Source organism: Pelobates fuscus, chromosome 13 (assembly GCF_036172605.1).
Source record: "Pelobates fuscus isolate aPelFus1 chromosome 13, aPelFus1.pri, whole genome shotgun sequence".
Lineage (NCBI taxonomy): Eukaryota > Metazoa > Chordata > Amphibia > Anura > Pelobatidae > Pelobates > Pelobates fuscus.
The window spans coordinates 78,030,991-78,049,690 of NC_086329.1; the positions used below are offsets into that span (position 1 = coordinate 78,030,991).

The following is an 18,700-nucleotide window of genomic DNA, read 5'->3' on the forward strand; positions in this document are numbered from 1 at the left end:
TTTTCTGGTCGCCTCTCTAATTATGACACCTCTGATGACCGATTTATGAGCGGCCCATATGGTGGCCGGAGTCAGGTCCTGAGTGGTGTTTAACTGGAAATATTCTACTATTTCTTTGCGAATAGTCTCTTTGATATCTGGGTCTTGTAGAAGGGAGGTGTTTAGTTTCCAATTCCATTGGGTTCCCGCGCACAGACTGCCCAGTTCTATGGAAATGTCTGCATGGTCAGACCAGGTTATAGATCCTATTGATGTCTTAGTGGTTCTTTGAATGGTTTGGCCATTAACTAGAAAAAAGTCTATGCGGGAGTAAGAGTCGTGGGGTGCTGAGTAGAAAGTATAGTCAACCTCCCCTGGGTGTTGGGCTCTCCACGCGTCTATCAGACCTGATGAGTTAATGAAGTCGTGTACCAGTCTATCTTGTCTCCCTCTACCGTGCGAGCGTGGTAGGCCCCTTATGGTCCCCCTATCTGTAGCTGGGCACGGAGCAGCATTAAAGTCTCCTCCCATGATGATCATGCCGTGTTGTAGGGCCCGTAACTTGTCAGACATTTGGTCCCAGAATTCTTTGGTTGGTTCGTTAGGTGCGTATACATTTATCAGGTGTATGGTGTGTGCATACAATGTCCCGGATAGTATTATGTATCTCCCGTCTGAATCCAGATTGACCCCTGTGACCCGTAGTGGGCAGCGTTTGTGTATCAGTATCGCAACACCGTTGCGTTTGGAGTGTGCTCTAGCCTCATAACCCGTGTTGTATATGTGGTCTTTGAGGGAAAACCCTAGAGATTTTGGGAGGTGAGTTTCCTGTAAGAAGGCTATGTCCGGGCCTAGTCGTTTAAGTTCCCTGTATAGGAGTCTGCGTTTTTTAGGGGCGTTCAACCCTTTAACGTTTAGGGAGTTAATTCGTGTGGTCATGTCGGTGATTGGGTTGCGTGTATGTGAGCTGACTTACGGGTGTTGCCTTCCAGCTGATTCTAGGGCGTTGTCTTTGGGGTGTCCCAACTCCTTGTTGCCTTGACCTCCTAGCCTGAGACGCTCCGGTCACCATGAGGGGGGAGAGGGGGGAGAGGGGGGGGAGGGAGAGAGAGAAGTTATTCAAATTACCGCACACATATTTACAGAAACAAATACAAATACAAATAACGTAAAAGAAACATAGTAGAGAGATAAACCGTCTGGTCTTATCGTTTGCCAGACTTGTGTGGGGCGTCTGCATCGGAGCTGCTGGCCCAAAAAAAAGAAAATGGGTCCAGAGCACCGAAGCAAGGTCCCGAACTGGTACCAATTTGTCCATTAGGCCCTGTGGTGAATGCATGAGCGCGGCTGCTGGGCTGTCTCATCGCTCTGGCGGACCTGCCCGCCGGTCAGTGAGTTGCTCTTGTGGACTTTCCGCTCTTCGTCTCTGAGATGGCTGGGCAATGTTCTTTCGTGGCATCTCAACACTCAAGAGTCTCCTTGTGTCTGGAAGAGGGGTGGTGAGCCTCTCAGCCCTGAAGTGTATGCAATCCCTGTCCCACGACACAGTTCCCTTTGTCCCCTCCATACCCCCCATTCCCCACCCCAATTAGGCTGGGATCAAGTGTCCAGTTGGCCTTCTGTCTTTACAATAAAGCTGTGGATCGCCTCTGCCATTGGTCTGGGTATTCTATCTCAGTTCGATAGTTTTTATTGCAAAAAGTAAGTTCTTGGATGTGGGCAGAACCTTGAATAGTCTCATCTTCCTTCATGACCAACTTTTAGTTTATTTTCGCTTGTTTACTGGTTTATTTGTGTTATTTTTATTTTTTGTTATTTTTGGTTTTTCCCTTTTTTTTTGTTTATTTTTAAGATTATTAAATATTGAGGAAGTTATCATTCGGTATCCGTTAAAGACTTGTTGGCTATCTTAATATTTTGAACTAGATCGTAATTTTATATTTCTGTTAATATTCGCTATTTTTCTTTTTTATACATATTTTCAAGATATTTTCTGTTTTCTGTTTATTTTTTATTTTTGTTTGTGTTTTATTATCGTTTTTTGTTTTTTCTGGGGGTACAACGGGTCATGTCTTGCCGTCTCAGGGTAGGTGTCCCTGGGGAGAAAGGTTCCCTTTTCCCACTGTCCAATTTCTTTGGATTGTCTATTTAATTACATTTTTGAGAGTAATGTCCTTTTTTTTTTTTAATATAATTTTTCTGTATAATACTGAGAATTTCGGGGTGCTTTAGGGGGAAGAGAAGGGAGTGATCTAGGGGGGGGGCATGATCGTCTATTGAGTCTCTGTTTACCTCACCCTTCCGAGGATGCATGTCCATGCGGGGTAGTTCTCAATGACAGGGAGCAAGAGCATAAGTAGTCAGTACCGAGGGTTGTCTTCTTTATTCCCCGGCTGTATACCACTCCCTGGGTAGCTGCTGTATGTCCGTCGGGTTTGCGGTCTGCCATTGTAGATTTTGCGGGGCCTGTATGTCTAGTGCGTGGAGGAAGGCTGTTGCGTCCCCATCAGGCGCCAACGTCTTCGGCCTTCCATTTTTGAAGGCCATGAGCTTAAACGGGTGTCCCCAGGCATATTTTATGTTGTGATTTCTGAGTAAGTCCGTGATCGGTCGCCATTCCTTGCGTCTCTGGAGGGTCTCTGGGGCCAGGTCTTGGAATAGGAGAATTTTAGTCCCATTATAAGAGACTGGGCCTTCCCTGCTGCACTTCATTATGGCTTCTTTTGTTTGAAAGTTTTGGAACCGCATTATGACATCTCTCGGCTGTCTAGTGTCAGTTTTCCTGGCGCCTAGGGCTCTATGTACCCGATCAAGATGCCATAGATGGTCGGGGATGTTAGGTGCAAGGGGTTTTAAGATTGCTAGTACTATGTCCTGTAGGCTTCCTTCCCCCTCACCTTCAGGTAGGCCTCTCAGCCTAATGTTATTTCGGCGTGAGCGGTTTGCTAGGTCCTCCAGCGCGGCTTCTGCAGCCCGCAGTCTCGTGGTGAGGGAGTTTACCTGGCAGGTGACCTCGTTATGTGCTCTGACGGTGGTCTCCTGCCTCTGTTCCAGGATGGCCGTGCGGTGCCCCAGTGCCGCGATCTCAGCCTTCACTTCCGCCGTGGTCCTGTTGATCTCGCCCGCCAGGAAAGATTTTACCTCCAGCAGTTGCGCGATGATCTGGGAGGTGTCCCCTTTCGGTGAGCTGGGGCTCCGTGGGGACTCCGGTCGCACCGGTGCCGACGGGGTCTTAGGGCTGTGTCGGCCGCCATCTTGCTGTTCCGGCTGGGCCGCACGGGAAGCCGCGAACATGTCTGCCACGGACGTACCCGTTTCTGTCAGCTTCTTGTTCAGTTTCCGCTGGAGCCTTCTATCCATGCCGGTGCCCAGTGTGAGTTTTTCGGCATTTTTTGCTCGTTTGGTAGCTTTTGTGTGCTTTGGGGCCTAATGTCGGCGGGAGCTTAGCTTACATGCGTCCGCTCGGCTTCGTGGTCAGGCCACGCCCCTCCTACCTAGAGATTCTTGGGAGATATGTTACTGAGAAGACCTACATGGCATACAGGAAAGGTATAGGAACCCAGGGGAAATAAGAGATGCATAGGCACTACCTAAGGTGGTTTAGGATGCCAGCCAGGATATCGGCAGGGTGAGAAATTTATATATACTGCCGGGGGTATAGGGGGGTGCCAGAGTTTGTAGGAGATAGGATGCCAGGAAGGAAATTGAGGGATAAATAAGGCGCACAGAATGTCTGGCAGAACCTTTTGCGATATATAAGGGGTACAGGGTGCCAGGCAGGACATTCAGGGTACAATATAAAGATACAGGGTGTTACGCAGGACATTTAATATATAATATAAAGGTACAGGGTGTCAGGGAGGATATTCAGGGTATAATATAAAGGTACAGGGTGCCAGGCAGGATATTCAGGGTATAATATAAAGGTACAGGATGTCAGGCAGGACATTCATGGTATAATATAAAGGTACAGGGTGCCAGGCAGGACATTCAGGGTATAATATAAAGGTACAGGGTACCAGGCAGGACATTCAGGGTATAATATAAAGGTACAGGATGTCAGGCAGGACATTCATGGTATAATATAAAGGTACAGGGTGCCAGGCAGGACATTCAGGGTATAATATAAAGGTACAGGGTACCAGGCAGGACATTCAGGGTATAATATAAAGGTACAGGGTGTCAGGCAGGACATTCATGGTATAATATAAAGGTACAGGGTACCAGGCAGGACATTCAGGGTATAATATAAAGGTACAGGGTGCCAGGCAGGACATTCAGGTTATAATATAAAGGTACCGGGTGCCAGGCAGGACATTCAGGGTATAATATAAAGGTACAGGGTGTCAGGCAGGACATTCAGGTTATAATATAAAGGTACCGGGTGCCAGGCAGGATATTCAGGGTATAATATAAAAGTACAGGGTGCCAGGCAGGACATTCAGGGTATAATATAAAGGTACAGGATGTCAGGCAGGACATTCATGGTATAATATAAAGGTACAGGGTGCCAGGCAGGACATTCAGGGTATAATATAAAGGTACACATAGGCGTGCGCACGGGGTGTGCCGGGTGTGCCTAGGCACACCCTAATCCCCGCGGCACGCCTGTGAGTCCTGCAGGAACGCGTGGGAACAATGTTCCCACTGTTCCTGCAGGCACTCTGCCGCCCCCAAATGTCCTCCTCATTCCCCCCGGAGTTACCCTGGTAATGGACCCCCCCGCCGGTCTCCATCTCAGCCGCGGCGAGGGAGCTGTGTGCTCTCTGCTTCCTCTCGCCGCGAGGGCTGTCGACTGATGCTGGGAGCCGGAATATGACGTCATATTCCGGCTCCCAGCTACAGCAGACAGCCTGCGCGGCGAGAGGAAGTAGAGAGCACACAGCTCCCTCGCCGCGGCTGAGATGGAGACCGGCACCCGACCCACTGGACCCCAGGGACAAGTCCACGCCAGCTCTCCAGGTAGGGAGGCTGGGTGGACAATTTTTAATTAAAAAATAATAATTTGTGAGTGTGTGTCTGTGTGTGTGTGTGTGTCTAAGTGTGTGTCTGTGTGTGTGTGTGTCTAAGTGTGTGTGTGTGTCTGTCTGTCTAAGTATGTCTGTGAGTGTGTGTGTCTGTGAGTGTGTGTGTGTCTGAGTATGTGAGTGTGTCTGAGTATGTGAGTGTGTCTGAGTATGTGAGTGTGTCTGAGTATGTGTGTGTGTCTGAGTATGTGAGTGTGTGTGTGTCTGTAAGTGTGTGTGAGTGTGTGTGTCTGTGAGTGTGTGTATGTGAGTGTATGTGTGTGTGTACGCGTATATATATATATATGTGTGTGTGCACGTATATATACTCGAGTGTATATTATTTTTTTGGGGGGGTGGGAATCCACTTTAGTCCACTTTATTCCCCAGGACTTGACCCCTGCCGGCAGGAGAGATCTCCGGATCTCCCCTGTAGGCTCATGCAGAGCCGGCACTATTTGAGTGCCGGCTCTGCTCTAAGCCTCCATGGGCCGGCGGGGAGATCAAAGATCTACCTCACCGGCCCACAGCAGCATGGAGGGAGGCAGGAGAGGACCCGGGGAGCTCTAGACAGAAGATTCGCCAGGTTCCTCTCGCGAGATCTGAGCATTGCCGTGGCAACGCTCATATCTCGCAAGAGTGAACTCTAGCCCCGCAGGCTAGAGTATACTCTACACTGGACCACCAGGGATGGCACATGGCAGCAAGGATCTCCCCTCCCTACATAAGGTAAGAAGGGAGGGGGGATATTTACTACAGCGCACATACAGCACCCTCACACACAGCACACATACAGCACCCTCACACACACAGCACACATACAGCACCGTCACACACACACAACACTCTCACACACAGTACACTAACAGCACCCTCACACAAACAGCACCCTCACAAATACACGACACAAACAGCACCCTCACACACACAGCACCCTCACACACACACACCACACAAACAGCACCCTCACACAGCACACTAACAGGACCCTAACACACCCTCACACAGCACACTACCAGCACCCTCACACACAACACACTAACCTACATAGCACAATACCAGCACCCTCACACACACACACAGCACCCTCACACAACGCACTAACAGCACACACACACACACACACACACACAAACAGCAGTGTATGTGTGTGTGTGTGTGTGTGTGTGTGTGTGTATGTATATATATATATATATAACAAATATATATATATATATATATATATATATATATATATACACACATACATGCGGTGTGTGTTTGTGCTTTAGGGTGCACACCCTAATGCAATAGGCTGCGCACGCCTATGAAGGTACAGGGTGCCAGGCAGGACATTCAGGGTATAATATAAAGGTACAGGATGTCAGGCAGGACATTCATGGTATAATATAAAGGTACAGGGTGCCAGGCAGGACATTCAGGGTATAATATAAAGGTACAGGGTGTCAGGCAGGACATTCAGGGTATAATATAAAGGTACAGGGTGCCAGGCAGGATATTCATGGTATAATATAAAGGTACATGGTGTCAGGCAGGACAGTCAGGGTATAATATAAAGGTACAGGGTGTCAGGCAGGACAGTCAGGGTATAATATAAAGGTACAGGGTGCCAGGCAGGACATTCAGGGTATAATATAAAGGTACAGGGTGCCAGGCAGGACATTCAGGGTATAATATAAAGGTACAGGGTGCCAGGCAGGACATTCATGGTATAATATAAACGTACATGGTGTCAGGCAGGACAGTCAGGGTATAATATAAAGGTACAGGGTGCCAGGCAGGACATTCAGGGTATAATATAAAGGTACAGGGTGCCAGGCAGGACATTCAGGGTATAATATAAAGGTACAGGGTGCCAGGCAGGACATTCAGGGTATAATATAAAGGTACAGGGTGCCAGGCAGGACATTCAGGGTATAATATAAAGGTACAGGGTGCCAGGCAGGACATTCATGGTATAATATAAAGGTACATGGTGTCAGGCAGGACAGTCAGGGTATAATATAAAGGTACAGGGTGCCAGGCAGGACATTCATGGTATAATATAAAGGTACAGGGTATCAGGCAGGATATTTATGGAATGTTCAGCGTTCTGAGTGGTAATACAGGGCATTGCACTAGCTGGCACCGCCCAGCAGAGGGCGTGGTGACGTACAGGTCACGTGCCCTGCCGCGCGCCGTCTCCCCGGTGACGTAGCCGGAGCTGTGAGGGAGGGAGAGAAACAAGATGGCGGCGGCGGGGATCTGACGGGAACGGATCGCCGTGTGTGAGCACCGCCCGGAGAGCGAGGGGATGGCCTCGGTGGGAGAGAGCGGGGGAGAGGGAGGCGGCTGCACACGGTAACCCGCCTGGAAGTGAGTGCTGACCGGATCCCGGGATCATACGGGGGGGGGGGCGGAGGTTACTGTCACCGAGCGGCCCTCACAGACACTTACCGTAACCCCCCGCCCTCACAGACACTTACCGTAACCCCCCCGCCCTCACAGACACTTACCGTAACCCCCCCGCCCTCACAGACACTTACCGTAACCCCCCCGCCCTCACAGACACTTACCGTAACCCCCCCGCCCTCACAGACACTTACCGTAACCCCCCCGCCCTCACAGACACTTACCGTAACCCCCCGCCCTCACAGACACTTACCGTAACCCCCCCGCCCTCACAGACACTTACCGTAACCCCCCCCGCCCTCACAGACACTTACCGTAACCCCCCCCGCCCTCACAGACACTTACCGTAACCCCCCCGCCCTCACAGACACTTACCGTAACCCCCCCGCCCTCACAGACACTTACCGTAACCCCCCCCGCCCTCACAGACACTTACCGTAACCCCCCCCGCCCTCACAGACACTTACCGTAACCCCCCCCGCCCTCACAGACACTTACCGTAACCCCCCCCGCCCTCACAGACACTTACCGTAACCCCCCCCCGCCCTCACAGACACTTACCGTAACCCCCCCCGCCCTCAGAGACACTTACCGTAACCCCCCCCGCCCTCAGAGACACTTACCGTAACCCCCCCCGCCCTCAGAGACACTTACCGTAACCCCCCCGCCCTCACAGACACTTACCGTAACCCCCCCCGCCCTCACAGACACTTACCGTAACCCCCCCGCCCTCAGACACTTACCGTAACCCCCCCCGCCCTCACAGACACTTACCGTAACCCCCCCGCCCTCACAGACACTTACCGTAACCCCCCCGCCCTCACAGACACTTACCGTAACCCCCCCCGCCCTCACAGACACTTACCGTAACCCCCCCCGCCCTCACAGACACTTACCGTAACCCCCCCGCCCTCACAGACACTTACCGTAACCCCCCCCGCCCTCACAGACACTTACCGTAACCCCCCCGCCCTCACAGACACTTACCGTAACCCCCCCGCCCTCACAGACACTTACCGTAACCCCCCCGCCCTCACAGACACTTACCGTAACCCCCCCGCCCTCACAGACACTTACCGTAACCCCCCCGCCCTCACAGACCCTTACCGTAACCCCCCCCGCCCTCACAGACACTTACCGTAACCCCCCCCGCCCTCAGACACTTACCGTAACCCCCCCCGCCCTCAGACACTTACTGTAACCCCCCCGCCCTCACAGACACTTACCGTAACCCCCCCGCCCTCACAGACACTTACCGTAACCCCCCCGCCCTCACAGACACTTACCGTAACCCCCCCGCCCTCACAGACACTTACCGTAACCCCCCCAATAACCCCCGCCCTCAGACACTTACCTTAACCCCCAATAACCCCCCGCCCTCAGACACTTACCGTAACCCCAAATAACCCCCCGCCCTCAGACACTTACCGTAACCCCAAATAACCCCCGCCCTCAGACACTTACCGTAACCCCCAATAACCCCCCGCCCTCAGACACTTACCGTAACCCCCAATAACCCCCCGCCCTGACACTTACCGTAACCCCCAATAAACCCCCGCCCTCACAGACACCGTAACCCCCAATAAACCCCCGCCCTCAGACACCGTAACCCACAATAAACCCCCGCCCTCAGACACTTACCGTAACCCCCAATAAACCCCCGCCCTCAGACACTTACCGTAACCCCCAATAACCCCCCGCCCTCAGACACTTACCGTAACCCCCAATTACCCACCGCCCTCAGACACTTACCGTAACCTCCAATAACCCCCCGCCCTCAGACACCGTAACCCTCCGCCCTCACAGACACCGTAACCCCCAATAACCCCCCGCCCTCAGACACCGTAAACCCCCGCCCTGACAGACACTTACCGCAACCCCTAATAACCCACCGCCCTCAGAGCCCACCGTGTAGACAGGCCACAGCACAGCGCCGGAGTGTTTATATTGGAGGCCTGTCAGTCACCATGGCTCCTAGTATCGATTCTCACTGCAAATAGTGCTCCCAGCATTGCCCCCTGTATGGGACCCAGCATTGCACTTGTATACCTAATGTTACCTGTATGGGACCCAGCATTGCCCCACTGTATACCCAGCATTACCTGTATGGGACCCATCATTGCCCCACTGTATACCCAGCATTACCTGTATGGGACCCAGCATTGCCCCACTGTACAGGGAGTGCAGAATTATTAAGCAAGTTGTATTTTTGAGGATTAATTTTATTATTGAACAACAACCATGTTCTCCATGAACCCAAAAAACTCATTAATATCAAAGCTGAATATTTGTGGAAGTAGTTTTTAGTTATAGCTATTTTAGGGGGATATCTGTGTGTGCAGGTTACTATTACTGTGCATAATTATTAGGCAACTCAACAAAAAACAAATCTATACCCATTTCAATTATTTATTTTTACCAGTGAAACCAATATAACATCTCAACATTCACAAATATACATTTCTGACATTCAAAAACATAACAAAAACAAATCAGTGACCAATATAGCCACCTTTCTTTGCAAGGACACTCAAAAGCCTGCCATCCATGGATTCTGTCAGTGTTTTGATCTGTTCACCATCAACATTGCGTGCAGCAGCAACCACAGCCTCCCAGACACTGTTCAGAGAGGTGTACTGTTTTCCCTCCTTGTAAATCTCACATTTGATGATGGACCACAGGTTCTCAATGGGGTTCAGATCAGGTGAACAAGGAGGCCATGTCATTAGATTTTCTTCTTTTATACCCTTTCTTGACAGCCACGCTGTGGAGTACTTGGACGCGTGTGATGGAGCATTGTCCTGCATGAAAATCATGTTTTTCTTGAAGGATGCAGACTTCTTCCTGTTCCACTGCTTGAAGAAGGTGTCTTCCAGAAACTGGCAGTAGGACTGGGAGTGGAGCTTGACTCCATCCTCAACCCGAAAAGGCCCCACAAGCTCATCTTTAATGATACCAGCCCAAACCAGTACTCCACCTCCACCTTGCTGGCGTCTGAGTCGGACTGGAGCTCTCTGCCCTTTACCAATCCAGCCACGGGCCCATCCATCTGGCCCATCAAGACTCACTCTCATTTCACCAGTCCATAAAACCTTAGAAAAATCAGTCTTGAGATATTTCTTGGCCCAGTCTTGAGGACTTAAAGGTAGGCAGACAATGTAATAGAGCAGCAGGAAATGCTAGCAGAATGCTTGGTTGTATAGGGAGAGGTATTAGCAGTAGAAAGAGGGAAGTGCTCATGCCATTGTACAGAACACTGGTGAGACCTCACTTGGAGTACTGTACACAGTACTGGAGACCATATCTTCAGAAGGATATTGATACCTTAGAGAGAGTTCAAAGAAGGGCTACTAAACTGGTTCATGGATTGCAGGATACAACTTACCAGGAAAGGTTAAAGGATCTTAACATGTATAGCTTGGTGGAAAGACGAGACAGGGGGGATATGATAGAAACATTTAAATACATAAAGGGAATCAACACAGTAAAGGAGGAGACTATATTTAAAAGAAGAAAAACTACCACAACCAGAGGACATAGTCTAAAATTAGAGGGACAAAGGTTTAAAAATAATATCAGGAAGTATTACTTTACTGAGAGGGTAGTGGTAGAGGTTAACACAGTAAAGGAGTTTAAATATGCGTGGGGTAGGCATAAGGCTATCCTAACTATAAGATGATGCCAGGGACTAATGAAAGTATTTAGAAAACTGGGCAGACTAGATGGGCCGAATGGTTCTTATCTGCCGTCACATTCTATGTTTCTATGTTTCAGCTTGTGTGTCTTGTTCAGTGGTGGTCGTCTTTCAGCCTTTCTTACCTTGGCCATGTCTCTGAGTATTGCACACCTTGTGCTTTTGGGCACTCCAGTGATGTTGCAGCTCTGAAATATGGCCAAACTGGTGGCAAGTGGCATCTTGGCAGCCGCACGCTTGACTTTTCTCAGTTCATGGGCAGTTATTTTTCGCCTTGGTTTCTCCACACGCTTCTTGCGACCCTGTTGACTATTTTGAATGAAACGCTTGATTGTTCGATGATCACGCTTCAGAAGCTTTGCAATTTTAAGAGTGCTGCATCCCTCTGCAAGATATCTCACTATTTTTGACTTTTCGGGGCCTGTCAAGTCCTTCTTTTGACCCATTTTGCCAAAGGAAAGGAAGTTGCCTAATAATTATGCACACCTGATATAGGGTGTTGATGTCATTAGACCACACCCCTTCTCATTACAGAGATGCACATCACCTAATATGCTTAATTGGTAGTAGGCTTTCGAGCCTATACAGCTTGGAGTAAGACAACATGCATAAAGAGGATGATGTGGTCAAAATACTCATTTGCCTAATAATTCTGCACTCCCTGTATACCCAGCATTACCTGTATGGGACCCAGCATTGCCCCACTGTATACCCAGCATTACTTGTATGGGACCCAGCATTGCCCCACTGTATACCCAGCATTACCTGTATGGGACCCAGCATTGCCCCCCTGTATACCCAGCATTACTTGTATGGGACCCAGCATTGCCCCATGTATACCCAGCATTACCTGTATGGGACCCAGCATTGCCCCCTTGTATACCCAGCATTAGCAGTGCCCACTTTGTACCTACCAATACTTGTATACTATCCAGCAATGTCTTGTGTACCTCGTATTACCCCCAGTTTACGCATCATTACCTGTTTGGTACCCATCATTATTTGTGTGGAACCCATTAATGTCCCTATGTGCCTGTTAGTAGCTAAATGGTACCTGTATGTTAATCCACAATGTCCCCAGTATACCTATCATTACTGTATGCTACCCAGCAATGTCCCCTGTGTACCTGTCTTTACCTGTATTTATCCAGCAGTGACCATGTATACATATCATTGCCTGTATAAAGCCCAGCATTTTCCCTTGTGTACATATCGTTGCCTTTCTTTACCCAGCAGTTACCATGTGTATATATCGTTGCCTGTTTTTACCCAGCAGTGACCATGTGTCCATATCATTGCCTGTATAATGCCCAGCATTGTCCAATGTGTACCTGTCCTTACCTCTATATATCCAGCAGTGACCCCTGTGTACATATCATTGCCTGTATACTACCCAGGAGTGTCCCCTGTGTACATGTCATTGCCTGTATACTACCCAGGAGTGTCCCCTGTGTACATGTTATTGCCTGTATACTACCCAGGAGTGTCCCCTGTGTACATGTCATTGCCTGTATACTACCCAGGAGTGTCCTCTGTGTAAATGCCATTGCCTGTATACTACCCAGGAGTGTCCTCTGTGTACATGCCCTTGCCTGTATACTACCCAGCAGTGTCCCCTGTGTACATGTCATTGTCTGTATATACCCAGCAGTGTCCCCTGTGTACATAATGCCTGTATACTGCCCAGCAGTGTCCCCTGTGTACTTGTCATTACTTGTCATTGCTTGTATATACCCAGTAGTGTCCCCTGTGTACATACCATTGCATGTATACTGCCCAGCAGTGTCCCCAGTATGCATGCCATTCCCTGTGTACATTTCATTGCCTGTAGGCTACCCAGCTGGGTATGTTGTCTACCCAGTGATGGCCTATTTGTTGCCGTTACTCCGTAATGTCATCTGTGTATCAATACCTGTATGCTACCCAGCAATGCCCTTTGTGTATGTAAATTAAATGTATGCTAACCAGCAGTGCCCTGTGTTCACCCATCATTACATGTATTCTTCCCTGCAATGCTCAGGTTTAAATCCCAGCCAGACCTTACCAGTAACTTTCCCTGGCAAGGCGTCTAATGATACCTATCTGCCTACCTCAAATCCTCATAGATGATGAGCTTGTTTGAGTGGAGCCGTCAAATGTCCCCTTTCTATATTTGTGAAGTGCTGCTGAATGTGTTGTAGCTGTATAAATGCTACTAAAAAATAATATAAGAAATCCGTATCTTACGCGGCATTGCTCATTGCAGTCAACTGCTGTATTCTGCCAAGCTCTCCTGTGTTCTTAGCACTAGCTGGATCCAACCAAACAGTGCCTTTTATACCCACCATTGCCTATTTCCAACCCTGCACCTCCCCATGTAACCACTACTTTGTGTATCACCTAGCACTGCCTGCATCCACTCACTTCTGTCATTCTCACCCAACACTTGCCGTCATTCTGTCATTCTATGCAAGTTTCTGCAAACCCTATTTCTACCTTGTATCCTGCAGTCAACACCATTGCATTTGATACTGACCTGTGATAAGCCTTGTGTGCACTCTGCTCCACCTTTTATGCTTCAGTCCATTTTCCATATACTCTTCATTGCCTTTTAGTCTCCCACAGATCCCTTTGTACCCTGCACTCTAACCAGTTTATTTTTTATTACACACACACTACATATACACACACTACATATACACACACCATTATTGGATTTTCCTCATCCATTGCATCTCCTTACTATTGCTCTGTGTATTTCCTGCATTACCATCCATGTCATTGTCCTATAATGCCTTCAAGTCACTTAAACTTTTTCGCTTTCTCATGCAATTCCTCCCTACTGATTTAGATTGTTAGCTTTCTGACACTTTCACAGTCCCCTCTAGTTTATCGTTGAGTGCATAAGAGAAATCACTACTGGTAAACCATCTGTTGTTACAGACTCCTTCCTCACAATATCTTGTCTTTTACACATTTACTTATTTGCCATAAGTATTTCATAAGCAGAATAGAGCTGCTCAAAACTTTGTAGAGCAGGTTCACATATGGTTCTCAATGGTGCGATTCCAGCAAGCGGCAATCTGATTGCTCTTTAACAGAAGAACTATCCTGTACTGAACATGTTTGATCCATACAATTTGTGAACCAATGCCCTGCACCAAATGCATTTGTTTTGGTTGTTGCCATGTTTAAAGGTGTGGACTTTAATGGCCAGGCACTCAGTCTGTTGTCATCTGTCAATAATTTACAGTTCAGACTATGATTATAAGCTTGACTTTATAGAGACAGCTGTGTAAGTCATTTGTTTATAAAATGATAATATACTATGCAGAATTACCCATGTATATTTTGCTGGGTGGTGGAAGCTAGGTTTGGATTGTTTACAATTTAAAACGGGCTTCATTTGAGGTTTAACCCCTTAAGGACACATGACATGTGTGACATGTCATGATTCCCTTTTATTCCAGAAGAACGATTTGGGTCAAAATCCAGTTTGTTCCTGCAGCGCTTGTGAAAGATGAAGCTGTGACTTAATGAGGTTTTTGTGTTTTCTATTAATGCATTAAATCACTTCACATTTAATGAACGCTCCAAAGAGGACCACACTAACTTGTAACCATCTGAGAACCAGTTCTGTCATTCTAAACTAGCCCTTAAGGTTTCTATAGGAAAACATGTCCTGCTCATTTAAAAGTTACATGTATGTATTCACCTGCTATGGTTAACTAAGCAGGATGTTCCATACTGGCATAGAGCATTTCGTGACCAGATTGTGTTGACAGCATTAAATGCCACTGAACATTAAGGGGTTAATCAAGGTCACATTATAAATCCATATTTCTTCTGTAATGTGAGTAACTGAGATTTTCTACATTACTTGGATTTCAAGAATCAGTGATCATGAACCAAAAGATAAAAAGCAGGTTTAACGGTCTATATCTTTAGCTCAGGTTCAAAATGTAATCTAAATAAACAAGGAAGTCTTGTACAGAAATATTTGATGTACATACAAATAGAATATTACCACATATTCATGCACCCCCACAATGTGCACATTAGTATAAACACTAAGTTCACAAATCATAACGTGTTTAGCCTGTCCAATCAAACTTTCTTAAAAGTACCCGGAAGTAAAAGGCAATTTTGAAGATCAGGAGGATTAGAGACTAATGGCAACATTGTAATGAAGATGGAGTTACTGTAAAGTTTTGTACTGAAGGTATTTGGAGATCTTTTGAAACCTTTGTGGTCACACCTACTATCTTGTAATCAGATTTATTTTATGTTTTGTTCTATAACAGTTACTGTAATCAAGGGAGTTATGCCATTTGTGCCCTTTTCTCTTCCATGTGAAATTATATTATATGTTATTTATATATATATATATATATATATATATATATATATATATATATATATATATATATATATATATATATATATGTCATATGTACCAAAGGAACATTGTCTGAAAACATTCAAAGTTACGTTTATTTTTAAACATTGGGTTTTAGTACGTGAAGAGGGTGCATACCACAGTTGAATTGTAGTATTTACATTGCGCATAAAGTCTTCACACTGCATGTGCATTTCAACTGCTTATACCCCTCTTATTTTAGTGTCAATTTTGAGAGAAAGCAGCACATTTATAAATTCTCCAAGAAACACCTCTTGGCTGTAAAGCAGACAATGTGGAAGGATTTCTGCCTGACTTGCTTTTAATTGTAGTTCAAAGTGGATGCGAGTACTTTAATCTTTCGTTTAACTCTTTCAATATTGAAATGGGGGACCCAGTAATCTGAACACAAACTGGAGCCCTCCGATAATTAAAAAAAAAAAAAAAAAAAAAAAAATACCTTTTAATTACAATTCTTTACAACTTGGTCTTCCTGAGGAATGAGGGCAGCAAAAGCTGACCATGTCACCCTAGACCTTGGCCTTAAACTTGTTGTCCTATGCTACTAGCCAGACCTTAAAAGTAACTTGCCAGGCCCTATCTTTACTTGCCAAGGCTTAATTTTTGCTTGTCATGGGCTAGTAGCGAATGGAAATTTTGAACCCTGACCCTAGATATTTGTCAACTTTATTGCGCTTGATGCTCAGACTGTTATCCCCAGATGCCGAAGTTAGCCATCAGCATTTTAGCTTTTGTCGTTTTAGTTTAATAGCATACTTATCCAAGTAATATGTTGCATATACAATGTTTATAATTATATTGGGAGTTACATGGCACTTAGGATGAAAGGATTATCTTCATCATGGGTTCTCAAAATATGTTTATGGTCACCTGGACTTTCAGTCTGGTTGTCTCCATAAAACAAAGGCACCATGTGTTTTAATCAGACAGAACATTAAAGCTTAAGGAAGCATTTAAAGTCAGTCATAAATGTATCACTGGTCTGCTTATTTACGTCTTTTGAAATGCCACAAAGTAGGAAGTGGTCTTTGTGGTTGTACACATTTCTATAGTGGTCTACACATGTCACGTCAAAATTACCAAAACCTTACCAATGTTAAATGGTTGCAAAATATCACTGAAGTTCACCAGTGAATAAATCGTAACGCCTTATATTTTAAAATGGTTGTATTAGTTCCAGAGTAGTAAAATAGGGATTTTCTCCAGTGAATGTGTACTGCCACCTGCGTATTCCTTTTAGCATTAGGAAATGGCTTTTATTAGTGTTACATCCCAGTAGTTTACCCAAATTACACTATTCCTCAGTGATGTTTTGTGTATGCCTTTAAGGAAGTGAAACTATTGTAATAATCCCCAAACTGTGGTTCAGGAATGGTAGCAGAGATTAACTTCATGCAAATACGATGCCTTAAACCCTCCTGGGTGAGCATCAACCCAGTCTATCAAGTGTTATTTAGAAAAAACGATGTACACTACGTATTTCACCTCTTAGTTTTTCTTAAGAAGTCACTTGGAACACTTTATTCTTTACCATTCTAATCTGTCTGACATTGCTGTAAGCAGTAATTTTTAATGGGCTTTCTATATCGCCCCGTTGGACCTACTCGGTGCTTAGAATTCCCATGAGCTTGAGGTCTTTTCGGTGCTAGATATATCCTATCCTTTTATAAACTTTTTTTATTTTTTTGAAAAGCATTTTCTATTATTTAAGTTATGTGCTTGTTTTGTTAGTATTTCCTAGTCAGTCTAATACATAATAGAATGTGTGTGTGTATTCATAGACTTTTTTTATTTATTTTTTTTACACTCTTTTTACCAGAAATACTTTATTGGAATATGTGGCCCAATCATGGCTATTGCTGTCTTTTACACTGATTGAAGGGAGTTGCTTTAAATTTCGATTGTGACCCCTGACAGTGCAGACGTAAATGAGTATGTTTGTGTGTTTTTATATAGTGACACGGTCTCTGCTTCCCATCTCTTTTCCAGACTCTTTCATTATCTTGGCTACAGGCTTCATTAGTTCTCTGAATATTTTTTTTCTTGCAGTCCGTTCACTGTACACCATTGTGAAATGCTAATGAATCCTGGGCGCCCTAGACGCTAAATGCGCATTTCAGTGTACTAATTGGTTTGGTTAAAATAAATAATTGGTTTGGTATGTGTTGGTGTTTGGTCTATTTAGTGTTATTGTTTTTGTTATGGTATATACAGTAGACCGCTTGGTTTTCTTTTATTTCTGTAAAGTGTCTCAATATTTTTGCAGCCTGGCTTAAATTGAAGTTCCTATATTTAGAGAAAATCCCCAGGCTAAGCCAATCGTGATGGACAAGTGCGTCTCCCCAACAACTGTACTCTGGCACTTTTTCAGATGTCCTGAAAAAGCACACACAGCACATCTGATTTATGATGTACCAATCCGTGCAACCATGATGCAATGCTAGTCTGAGAGTGCTTGCCTAACCTTCCCAGAATGCGCTCACACCATCAGTGCTGTCCAGGTTTAACAGATTTTCACTTGATAGTGCAACAAGCAGTGTAGGTTATGATATTTGGAGTGTCATACCTGCACAAATCCACCAAAAACAAAAGTGTTAACTTTGAAACTTGTTTATTTTAATTTGATCTCTTTGGCTCTTCGAAAACCAACAGTAGCATGGATCCAAATTAATGGCATTTTAGTTGTATGTGCAAGGATTCGGTAAATGAATAGCAGACAGCACGGGTCTACAGGCCCGTGTGATGCTCTGCCAGCCTTTAATTTATTTCTCTATATATGTATTATATCATAAAAAAAATTAAAACATTTTTTTTTTAATGGGAGGTTTGCTGTGCATTTGGCCTTTAACATTGTATGCGGCCTGGAGCAGTACCTGAAAATTCCAGTAAAACTATTAGCCCATCTAGTCTTCTCACATCTGTCAGGGTTTAATCGGGTGCACCCCTATACTTTCTGTAAAATGATACTTTAACACAGGGAAGAGAATTGAGATTGTAATGTGAATTTAAATTTTAAGGCCAAAGTAGCTAAATTGGAAAAATTATCTAAGTCGGCTTTGCTTACCGTTAGGCTATCTTGTCCTGATATTTGAAATTCATGCAGAATTTCTGCTAAATCTCACTTTAGTAAGTAACTGTTAATTTCACTCTTACACTTGGTGTGTGGCATATACCGGTACTTTGTTTCTCAATTAAACTTAGATTGATTCATCAATATTGCCCAATCCTTCT

At 45.7% G+C, this 18,700-nt stretch overlaps 1 protein-coding gene across 1 annotated transcript in view; it reads left to right on the forward strand.

Annotated features, from left to right (window-relative positions):
• Positions 1-7,230: 7,230 nt before the first annotated feature.
• BTBD7 (BTB domain containing 7) overlaps positions 7,231-18,700 on the forward strand; it is a 50,550-nt gene continuing 39,080 nt past the window's right edge. Inside the window, exon 1 of the mRNA XM_063439048.1 lies at positions 7,231-7,340. The gene's annotated coding sequence lies outside the window, so the exon portion shown is untranslated. The remainder of the gene's footprint in view (positions 7,341-18,700) is intronic.